The sequence below is a fragment of the Macrobrachium rosenbergii genome, chromosome 41 (assembly GCF_040412425.1).
Source record: "Macrobrachium rosenbergii isolate ZJJX-2024 chromosome 41, ASM4041242v1, whole genome shotgun sequence".
Taxonomy (NCBI): domain Eukaryota; kingdom Metazoa; phylum Arthropoda; class Malacostraca; order Decapoda; family Palaemonidae; genus Macrobrachium; species Macrobrachium rosenbergii.
The window spans coordinates 89,927,988-89,937,987 of NC_089781.1; the positions used below are offsets into that span (position 1 = coordinate 89,927,988).

The following is a 10,000-nucleotide window of genomic DNA, read 5'->3' on the forward strand; positions in this document are numbered from 1 at the left end:
ATGGAGTACCCTAAGAGTTTCGTTATCATCATTCTTATCAGTCATGACAGTCATCTATCCAAGTCCACTTCATTCAGTACCTACATCATCATTATAAGTCTCAATCGAAAATATATTCAGCCTCAACTAATTCAATTTCGTGATATTCATCTTTGCTAATTTATTAACATCATGAAAATCTTTAGATCTCACTGCAGTATGTCTGTTATTTCACTGCTACCAAATTATTTGATATTTAGTATTTTAATACTTTCTTATTATCTACTATTTTACCTCTACTGATACCAACAATTCTCTAGCACAATAATACACGTCGTCTCATTCCACCTGAATAATATTTTACCTGCATCACAATCATAATCACCATCAACAGCCTCATCCCAAATTATTCAATATTTTGCGTGCACTATAATCACAATCTCTACAAACCCCAAGTAAGACCACCTTCGATTCACCTGAGTCCACTCACAATTTTATCTGCATCACCATTCGGTGATCTTCATTTATTTTAACTTCATTATCATTTACACTTATCTTATTATCTCATCATTCCCTCATATATTCTGCCACCCTCCCCCCTACCCACCAATCTCTTAACATCTTTCAAAGTTTTCTAAGAATTAAATATTGGGATGAGGTTGACAGCCCCATGCCTATACCCCGACGGATGGCCAAGGGGGTTTACCATGTTTCCAAATTTTCCTGATTCCCAGTTTTATTGAGATTGGAACGAATGATTGTGGCTCCGTCGAGTGGTGTTGTTCATGGTGTGCGCACAAGTTATGCCGTCTAACATGGCCTTCGTCTTTTTGCCTGCACTATATCTCTTCAGCAATATCTTTGACCCTCTATCTTCAAAGACTTGGGTCATGGGCACTTTCCTCCCGACCATTTATTTAGCATCGATATACATCGCACATCACAATGTACAATTAACAGTATTTCAATGTTACCTCCATCATCCATCTCCTTAAATACCAGAAACATCACCATCAACATCCACATCATCACCGTCGTGAAATACCTGCTTCCCCCAAACCACACATCAGCAGCTGTCGTCTCATCCTTCCCTAAAACATCCTGTGTCAAAGGCTAAAAATGCTCTCGCACTCCTCCTGGCTCCTCCCAAAAAAGGCTTCCTTTTTCCGGTTAACTTCCATGACACCATCTTCCCCTTCACACAACCCCCTCCCCCTCCCCCTCCCCTCCCCAACTCCCTACGTGTGTCTTCCTTCCTTCCTTCCTTCTTCCTGTTTTTACCCTCTCCATTTTTTCTTTGTCTCAATTTTTTCCTGTCGACAAAACCTCCGAGACAAACCTGTACACTCACGCTAATCTCTCGCGGAAAGGGAGGTGTCGTTGACCTTTCTTTGTGTGACGCCTGTTTTGTTGTAAAATCGACTGGTCAAGTTAATATCTAGCCAACCAAGCTAACAAACAGGTAGGAAACAAAGATAGCTTCTACTTTATACTTATGTTTGGAAGATCGAAATGACTAAAATGTAACAGTGAACAAAATCTCAGTTGTTTAGTTGACTCCCACGAAAAAATTTCCTATATAAAGACGAATAACCTCCATCCCCTCATACAGAGAGACTCAAAAGAAAAATCAAGATAAACAGTTACTGTTGCATACACCATTTACCTGCCGATTCATGGATGAAACTCTCTATGAAAAAACTTCCTCAGCAGCATCCACTTTATGCATTTGTACAAAGGCCCATCAGCTTTACGTCTGACCCTCACATTTTACAACACTAGGGTCTTATTTCATTCAATATATACACAGCCGCTTTTAAGCCTTCGTTTACCCTTAACAACCCAATCAAAAACATAACCTTACAACCACAACTTCAGAATCAAGAACCATATCCTTATAACCACAACTTCCCAATCAAGCACCATAAACTTATAACCACAACTTCAGAATAAATAACCATAACCTTATAACCACAACTTCAAAATCAAAAACCATAACCTTATAACCACAACTTCAGAATAAAAGTCCCATAACCTTATAACCACAACTTCAGAATAAAAAACCACAGCCTTAAAACAGCAGCTTCAGAATCAAAAACCATTTTGAGGCATACACACACAAACAAAATAGCCGCCTACCTCACCAACAGCAAAACAAGGAACATTTTCACACAAACAAACAAACATGCATACAAACAAACAAACAAAAACGAAAACAAACAGCCTCATCACCTACCGGGGACCCCTCGCACCTGTTCCCCAAACGTATATAACTACTGATCCGGACGAAACTTTTTTTTTTTTTTTTTTTTTTTTTCAGCTTCCCTTCACATCCAATTAGCGAGGGTCAGATGCGACAATGGGGAGATGAAATGCAATATATTACGGCCGAGCTCAAGGATAACAGTTAAACGTCTATTATCTATTAGTAATTCTATTAACGCCGCAGCTACTAATTACATTTTTTATAGTCATTATCTAGTGATTCATCCCATTTGAAGAAATTATTATAATGCACTTCAGTCAAGGATAAATATATGGGCGTCTCGTGCTACAGACAGGATTCCGGTGCACTTTTATAGCTTCGGTGAACAATGACATAATGGAATCAGAGATTGTTAACATTACACCTAAATTACAGTGACATTATATTCCTGCATTCACTCATAATAAAAACTCTTCTTCCTGTGTATATCTTCTATAGAAACTGGGGGAGGTCTTTGCATAAACCCCGATCAGATGGTGCGATCTGATGGCGTACTGGTTCCTATTATCACAGCTCTCCCAGATCATTGGTTACAGATGCTCTGAAAATTCGTGTGTGCCTTCTAACCATTTTAGAGCAATACGATGAATAGGTGTGAGTGTGTGTGTGTGTGTGTGTGTGTGTGTGTGTGTGTGTGTGTGTGTGTGAGAGAGAGAGAGAGAGAGAGAGAGAGAGAGAGAGAGAGAGAGAGAGAGAGAGAGAGAGATTAAATGATTGGCATGTCTGCGTTTGTCTGTGTTGCTGACTAATTCACCTGGGTCATCTCAGGTGAGCCGTTAAGCTACCTTGTGCCTAGTGGTAATTATATAAAAAAGAAGCTGTTGAGCTTGGGTCTTCAATAGTCTTTTTGCTTCGTCTCTTCCCTCGGTGTTTGTTCTAAGTTTCCTTTGCTAATGTTTTAGCTTTTGTTAATTTCTTAATTGATTTGGCTGGTTACTTATTTATTGTCTTATTTTGGGCTTTGTTACTTTTATTTACTAATTGATTTTTGTTACTTTTATACTTATTTTTTTTTTTTTTTTGGTTTGTAGGTAATTATGAACATTCCTTCATTGGGCAGTCTGTTCTAGGGAATCTTGCTTAACAAGTTCCTGACTCTTCAAGATATTACATATCCCCAATCTTCGGCATTTTTTACAAAAACCGTGTGACAAATTATTGTGAAATCTACTGTATAAAACACAAAAAGAGTTAAAGGCCCCACCTTTTACAAAACGTTAGATAAAAATAAAATTATCCCAACCGAAGTAGATAAAAACCGTAAATACAACAGAAGAAAATTGTTATTCTAAAACGAATTAAAGAATTAGATCAAGTAACAGGAAAAAATAATAAAAAATAAAACAAAAATTACTAAAATTACGATAACTACAACTACAATATTAAGAGACAATCAAAGCTACAACACTGCGTCAACTAAAAACTAAACAGTTAATCAAAATGCAAAAAAAAAAAAAAAAAAAAAAAAATTCGTAGCAATTCAAACATAAAATTATGTACTGTCCCCTAAACACTAAAAATCTGTGACTCAAAAACCACAAAATTAAGTCATCTAAAAACCAGAAAATTACATAAGAAAAGACTGCCAAACCCCCCATGGAAGACTTCCTATGACCTTAAAGAAGATAAATTCCAGGAAAGACTTCCTCCTGACCTTTCTGGTCCCATTTCCTCCCGACCTTTCTGGTCACAGGAGCGTATCATCAACCAGCGGATGACAAATCTTCACCCGGCGAAACGACACGTCATCCCCTCACGGATGACATCCGAATGGTATATGGAGAGGCGAAAGAGTCCAGATTGGATGCTATTCAGTAATTTGTGCGAGATCCATCAGTCATAAAGGTTCATAGAGAACGTATTTATTTACTTACTTTATTTATTATAGTGTTCATTTATTCCTCACATCGCTGGACTGTGGAACGATCTCCCTGAAGGTGTTGTGCAACTGGGACTTCAAAGAGTTCGAGCGAAGATACAATGTATTACCTTAATACTACTCTCCCTGAATTTAATACATTTTTATCTATTTATTAATTTATTTTTTATCTTTTAGTAAGTGAGATCTCTTCTGTATTTCCCATTTACCTCCTCTTATCTTCCTAATGAACACCATATTCTTTGGAAGTCTGAATTCCAAGTCAATGGCCCCTTGGGAGGGATTGTTCCATATGAATAGGGTTCATCTTCTGAATAATAATAATAATAATAATAATAATAATAATAATAATAATAATAATAATAATATTTATTTATTTCTTCATTCGTTATCATCATTAGCTAAACAAGCTTTCACGAATAAAAATGTTACGATGCGAAGCGAGGAAAAAAAAAGTCACGAGAACTGAATGAATATGACAAATATACTGTAAACAGAGCAACAAACTAAACGCGTGCATAAACATCCGTTGAGAAATACTCGTACGTCACAATAATGCTTCTCACAACAGCTTCCCCACGGGAGATTACTACTACTACTACTACTACTACTACTACTACTACTACTACTACTACTACTAATAATAATAATAATAATAATAATAATAATAATAATAATAATAATAATAATAACGCTTAAGTCTTAATAGTTTCTGATAACTCAGAACCAAACCTCAACTCCACGGTGTAGTTCCTCGTTGGGTGAGTGGGTTCCGTTCTCATCTAGCACTCTGCTGGCCACGAGTTCGAATCTCCGACCGGCCAATGAAGAATAAGAGGAATTTATTTCTGGTGACAGAAATTCATTTCTCGCTATAATGTGGTTCGGATTTCACAATAAGCTGTAGTAGGTCCCGTCGCTAGGTAACCAGTTGGTTCTTAGCCACGTAAAATAAATCTGATCCTTCGGGCCAGCCCTAGGAGTGCTGTTAATCAGCTCAGTGGTCTGGTTAAACTAAGGTATACTTAACTTTTTTCAACTCCAAGGTATGCCTCCAAGCGCATTTGTTTTAACCGAAGTTGGAGCAGCAATCATGTCAGAGAGAGACAGACGTATCAACACTTAGACAGGCAAATGTTATATGTAACTGAAGCTTAAAAGTATATACTTAACAGAACTCTCACCCGCATATTTCGAGCCTCGATTCACGACTGTAAGTCTAGAATTCGACCCCTGGCGAGGAGACGCGACTCAAACCGCTTTCCTTTAGACTCCAAAGTTCTTGGCAACCTCACTCCAAAAGACTTGGTGAGGAATCAGAATGTTTATATATATATATATATATATATATATATATATATATATATATATATATATATATATATATATATATATATATAGAAAGGTTATATAACAACACCAAATAGATTTAACACCGTCATATTTCGGAAACTACCCTTTCCCTCAATGGAAACAGTAGTTTCGGAAATATAACGCAGTAAAATCTACCTTCTTCGGTGTTTTTATGGGCAACCGTCATCAGATGGAATTCTGATATATAAACATTGAATATCTTATATATATATATATATATATATATATATATATATATATATATATATATATATATATATATATATATATATATATATATATAATAATGTGTGTTTGTGTATGTAACTCTTTTACAGGTGACAAACAACGAAGCAACAGCTGATGCCTCCTTCCTCTGACACAAGCCATTTGTTGTCGGCAGCGTTGCCATGGAAACCGAAGGACCGAGTCTTCGTCAACTACATTTACTCCCTGGCCAAACTTCGCCGTAACTTTGTTTTGAACGACTTGCGAGCACTTGGCGATGTCCATTACTTGGACACAAATAAAGAACATCTGAGTGCAGAGGCCGCAGCGATTCTGTAGCTGACTTGACAGGAATACGGTGACGCGGAGCTACATTTATAAGCGACGTTCATAGTTATTCATATTTCCGATGACGTGAAATCCATATTTGGGGGAGAGAGGAGGGGGGGGGGGGTTTATCCTGGTCTCATGAAATATGGGACATTTGTCGCCGATTTTGCATTCTCAGTGCTGCTTGTTATACATTTCTTAACTAAACGATCGAATAAATAGTTAAATAAATACGCTCACGTAAAACTAGTTTCACTAATTTTTTTTAGAAAATCACTAAATTAATATAAATAACTCATAACGACAAATTAAACAAAAACGAAAACAAGAGCTGTTACAAAGGGCATTACATGATTCAAGCAAACTAAATAAGGAATGGACGCTTACAAAAAAAATGGGGGAAATGAGGGTTGGCAAGAGAAGCGAACTGTAACATTTTGTTTTAATCCACAAACCAAGGGGGCGCACACCCCAATTCCATTATCAAATCCATCCAAAACACAAAAGAAAATAATACCACACAGACGAATAAATAAGAGGCTAGGGGGAACTTGAAAGCCGAAGAAAGCGACAAAAACCGGGTAATTAAACACTGTTAGGTTACATAGTCAAGAAAAGCTTCGACTGAAAGAACTCGGAGAAATATTAGAGAATTGTTAAAAACAATCAGCCATAAGAAACAGAACTAAACACTGCCGATAATGCAGTATTTCTGAAACATACTACATACTGTGACCCTCCAGACGAAAATAAACAGCTCCGAGTTCCTGAACATTGAACATCCTCCATCGATTAAACACATCGCCTTATCAATAATTCCTGAGGTGAATCATACTTTGCGCGACACCTACAGTTTGAACGTCGATATGCATCACTGGTAAGGATCATCTACGTATCTCTTCACTGCGGTATATTTTCAGAAAGGTACAAAGTCTATAATTAAGGTACATGGGTCAGTTTCCATACTTCTTTAAACAACTCTTTCCTTTTTGAAATTTACACTTATTCTGGTGTAACAAAATGGTGTTAGGAAGGACTGAAATATGATAATTTACATTTTCATATATTACAGAAAACAGATATCATGTCATAGCGGCGCATTTAAATTCTTGAATATCTACTCACTCTTACAGCTAATGCTTTTTCTAGTAACAAACATTTGTGGGTATAGGAGGATTAAAATATCAAACACCACGGTTCATTTTCACTAATGAAAGGAACTGTGGCACTGGGGTCTAATGTTTTCGATAAAATACACATCGTTTCCGGGAACTATGTACCTGTGGCTGCTTTAATCTCTTGGAGATAATAGTCTATTTTTCGGACATAAAAAAGGTGGTATGGGAGAAATAGCAACTTTTACTAAATTTTAATTTGCTGCACAGATAAGGTGGCGATGCTTTCTTTTTTTTTCTCTCAAACCAGTCCCAGTTAGGCTTTGCCGATCTTTGCTAAATAATGAAAAATAAAATATAATAATATAAACATGAATAAACCCGAAAGTCGTTAGCAGAAGCCTAAATCTTTGTTATTTCTTCAACTTATAAAACATAAAAACCAAAATGCTGCGTCTCGTAAAAAATTGGAGTTCAACAAATATCTGGTTTCAGTGAACATATATAACCGTCACACTAGTCAGTAAATCTTGCTGTCTTTCAGAAATGAAATATGGAATCTTGTCAGCGATATAGGACAAAGATTCTACACAGCATAAAGAAAATATGACTTCTGCGGTCACGTACATTCGTCAAAATTTTGAAGTTGTCACCCGGATTTAAGAAAGGTCGCAGGATAAGAGGAATAATAGAACAGACTACATATCAGAGAGAGAGAGAGAGAGAGAGAGAGAGAGAGAGAGAGAGAGAGAGAGAGAGAAATTTAATGGAGAAAGCAATGTGTTAGGATGTCTATTTATTGTATGTAAGAATGTGCAGTAGGAGACACACACAGAGAGAGAGAGAGAGAGAGAGAGAGAGAGAGAGAGAGAGTAGAGAGTAATCTAATGGGGAAAGCAATATGACAGGATCTCTATTTGTTGTATGTAAGAATGCGCGTAGGTGTACGCTAGAAAGAGAGAGAGAGACAGAGAGAGATCGGGGGGCACGCAATGACAAACCATCATGATGTGTCAATCATTCACTTTGCTTCTCATCAAGATACATGTCCATGCTCCACTTCGAGGACGCAATATATTTCTCTCTCTCTCTCTCTCTCTCTCTCTCTCTCTCTCTCTCTCTCTCTCTCTCTCAATCAACCAGGATACATGGAAGACTCAAGTAGTATTCAAGACTCGACTCAACATTACACAAGTTCAAATGTGTTGAGTGATTTCTGCCATTGCGTCATCAACTTTTTTTTTTTATCGCTGTCATCAAGTTATCACGAACGCTCAGCCGTTTTCTCTATAAGCTGAAGCTATCGACTAATGCCTCCAGCAGTGCAATTCGCTGCAAAATTCAAAAGCAGAGCTCTTACTCAAGTGTTCAAGTAATCCTCAAATCCTCAAACCAAAGTCTCTAACACGCAAAGATGCGATGGTGTACAAATTAGAAAACATACATACATACATACATATATATATATATATATATATATATATATATATATATATATATATATATATATATATATATATATATATATATATATATATATATATATATATATATATATATATATATATATATATATATATATATATATTAACTTTATCACATACACAATTCTTCTGTGCATTAGCAGAATTACTAACAGGACCTCATTCAAACTGGATGGTATCTAGTGGGGATATTTTATTCACACTGTTTGCCCAAGAAAGCTTGTAACTTTTTCTGAATAAATACCTCCACTAGATACCATCCAGTTTGAATGAGGTCCTGTTACTAATTTATATATATATATATATATATATATATATATATATATATATATATATATATATGTATGTATATATATATACATATATATATATATATATATATATATGTATATATATACATATATATATATATTTATATATATATACAAACATACTTACAAGACAGAATACAAACACGTTACGAGAAAATAAACAAAGCTCAATAAACAAGGAAATCCTACTACATTCCTACATCTTTGACCAATAGCATCTCGCGACATGCTTGACATCTACATCCTGCAACGCTAAAAGAGAAAGAAACAGACACAGGCAAGTCACATGAAAGAGCCATCAGATGAAATGTCCCAGTCCATTTGTCAATCACAAGATGAATGGTTCTTTTTTATTCCTTAACTAAGTTATCAAATGCTGATCAGATCACCATTTCTTTTCATTTGTCAATTAAGTCATCAACTGCCCAATCACGTCACCGTTCCTTTTTAGTATTTGTCAACTAAGTTATCAAATGCCCAATCAGGTCACCGTTCCTTTTCATTTGTCAACTAAGTTATCAATTGCCCAGTCAGATCACCGTTCCTTTTCATTTGTCAATTAAGTTATCAACTGCCTAATCAGGTCACCGTTCCTTTTTAGTATTTGTCAACTAAGTTATCAAATGCCCAATCAGGTCACCATTCCTTTTCATTTGTCAACTAAGTCATCCAACGCCCAATCAGATCACCGTTCCTTTTCATTTGTCAACTAGTTATCAAATGCCCAATCAGATCACCGTTCATATTTATTTGTCAATTAAGTTATCAAATGCCCTATCAGGTCACCGTTCCTATTTATTTGTCAACTAATAATCCAGTCCATCTGTAAATCTAACGTTCCTCTACGTTTGTCGATGAAGATAATAAAGGTCCCGTCAAATTTATCACTCTGAAGATATTATTTTGGTCCGTTTGTCAGTTAGGTCACCAAACGTCCCAGTCAGTTACTCATGGCCCGGTCCAATTTGTCAATCAGGAGACATTATTTCTGTCCGTTTGTCAATCAGGTCAAATAATGTCCCAATCAGCTATTGAGTCCAAGATGTAAATCTAGG

General features: G+C 36.1%; 1 protein-coding gene across 8 annotated transcripts in view; it reads right to left on the bottom strand.

Annotated features, from left to right (window-relative positions):
- Nucleotides 1–10,000, bottom strand: part of Cip4 (formin-binding protein 1-like Cip4) — a 384,908-nt gene that overhangs the window by 267,416 nt on the left and 107,492 nt on the right. The gene's annotated exons all lie outside the window — the stretch shown is intronic.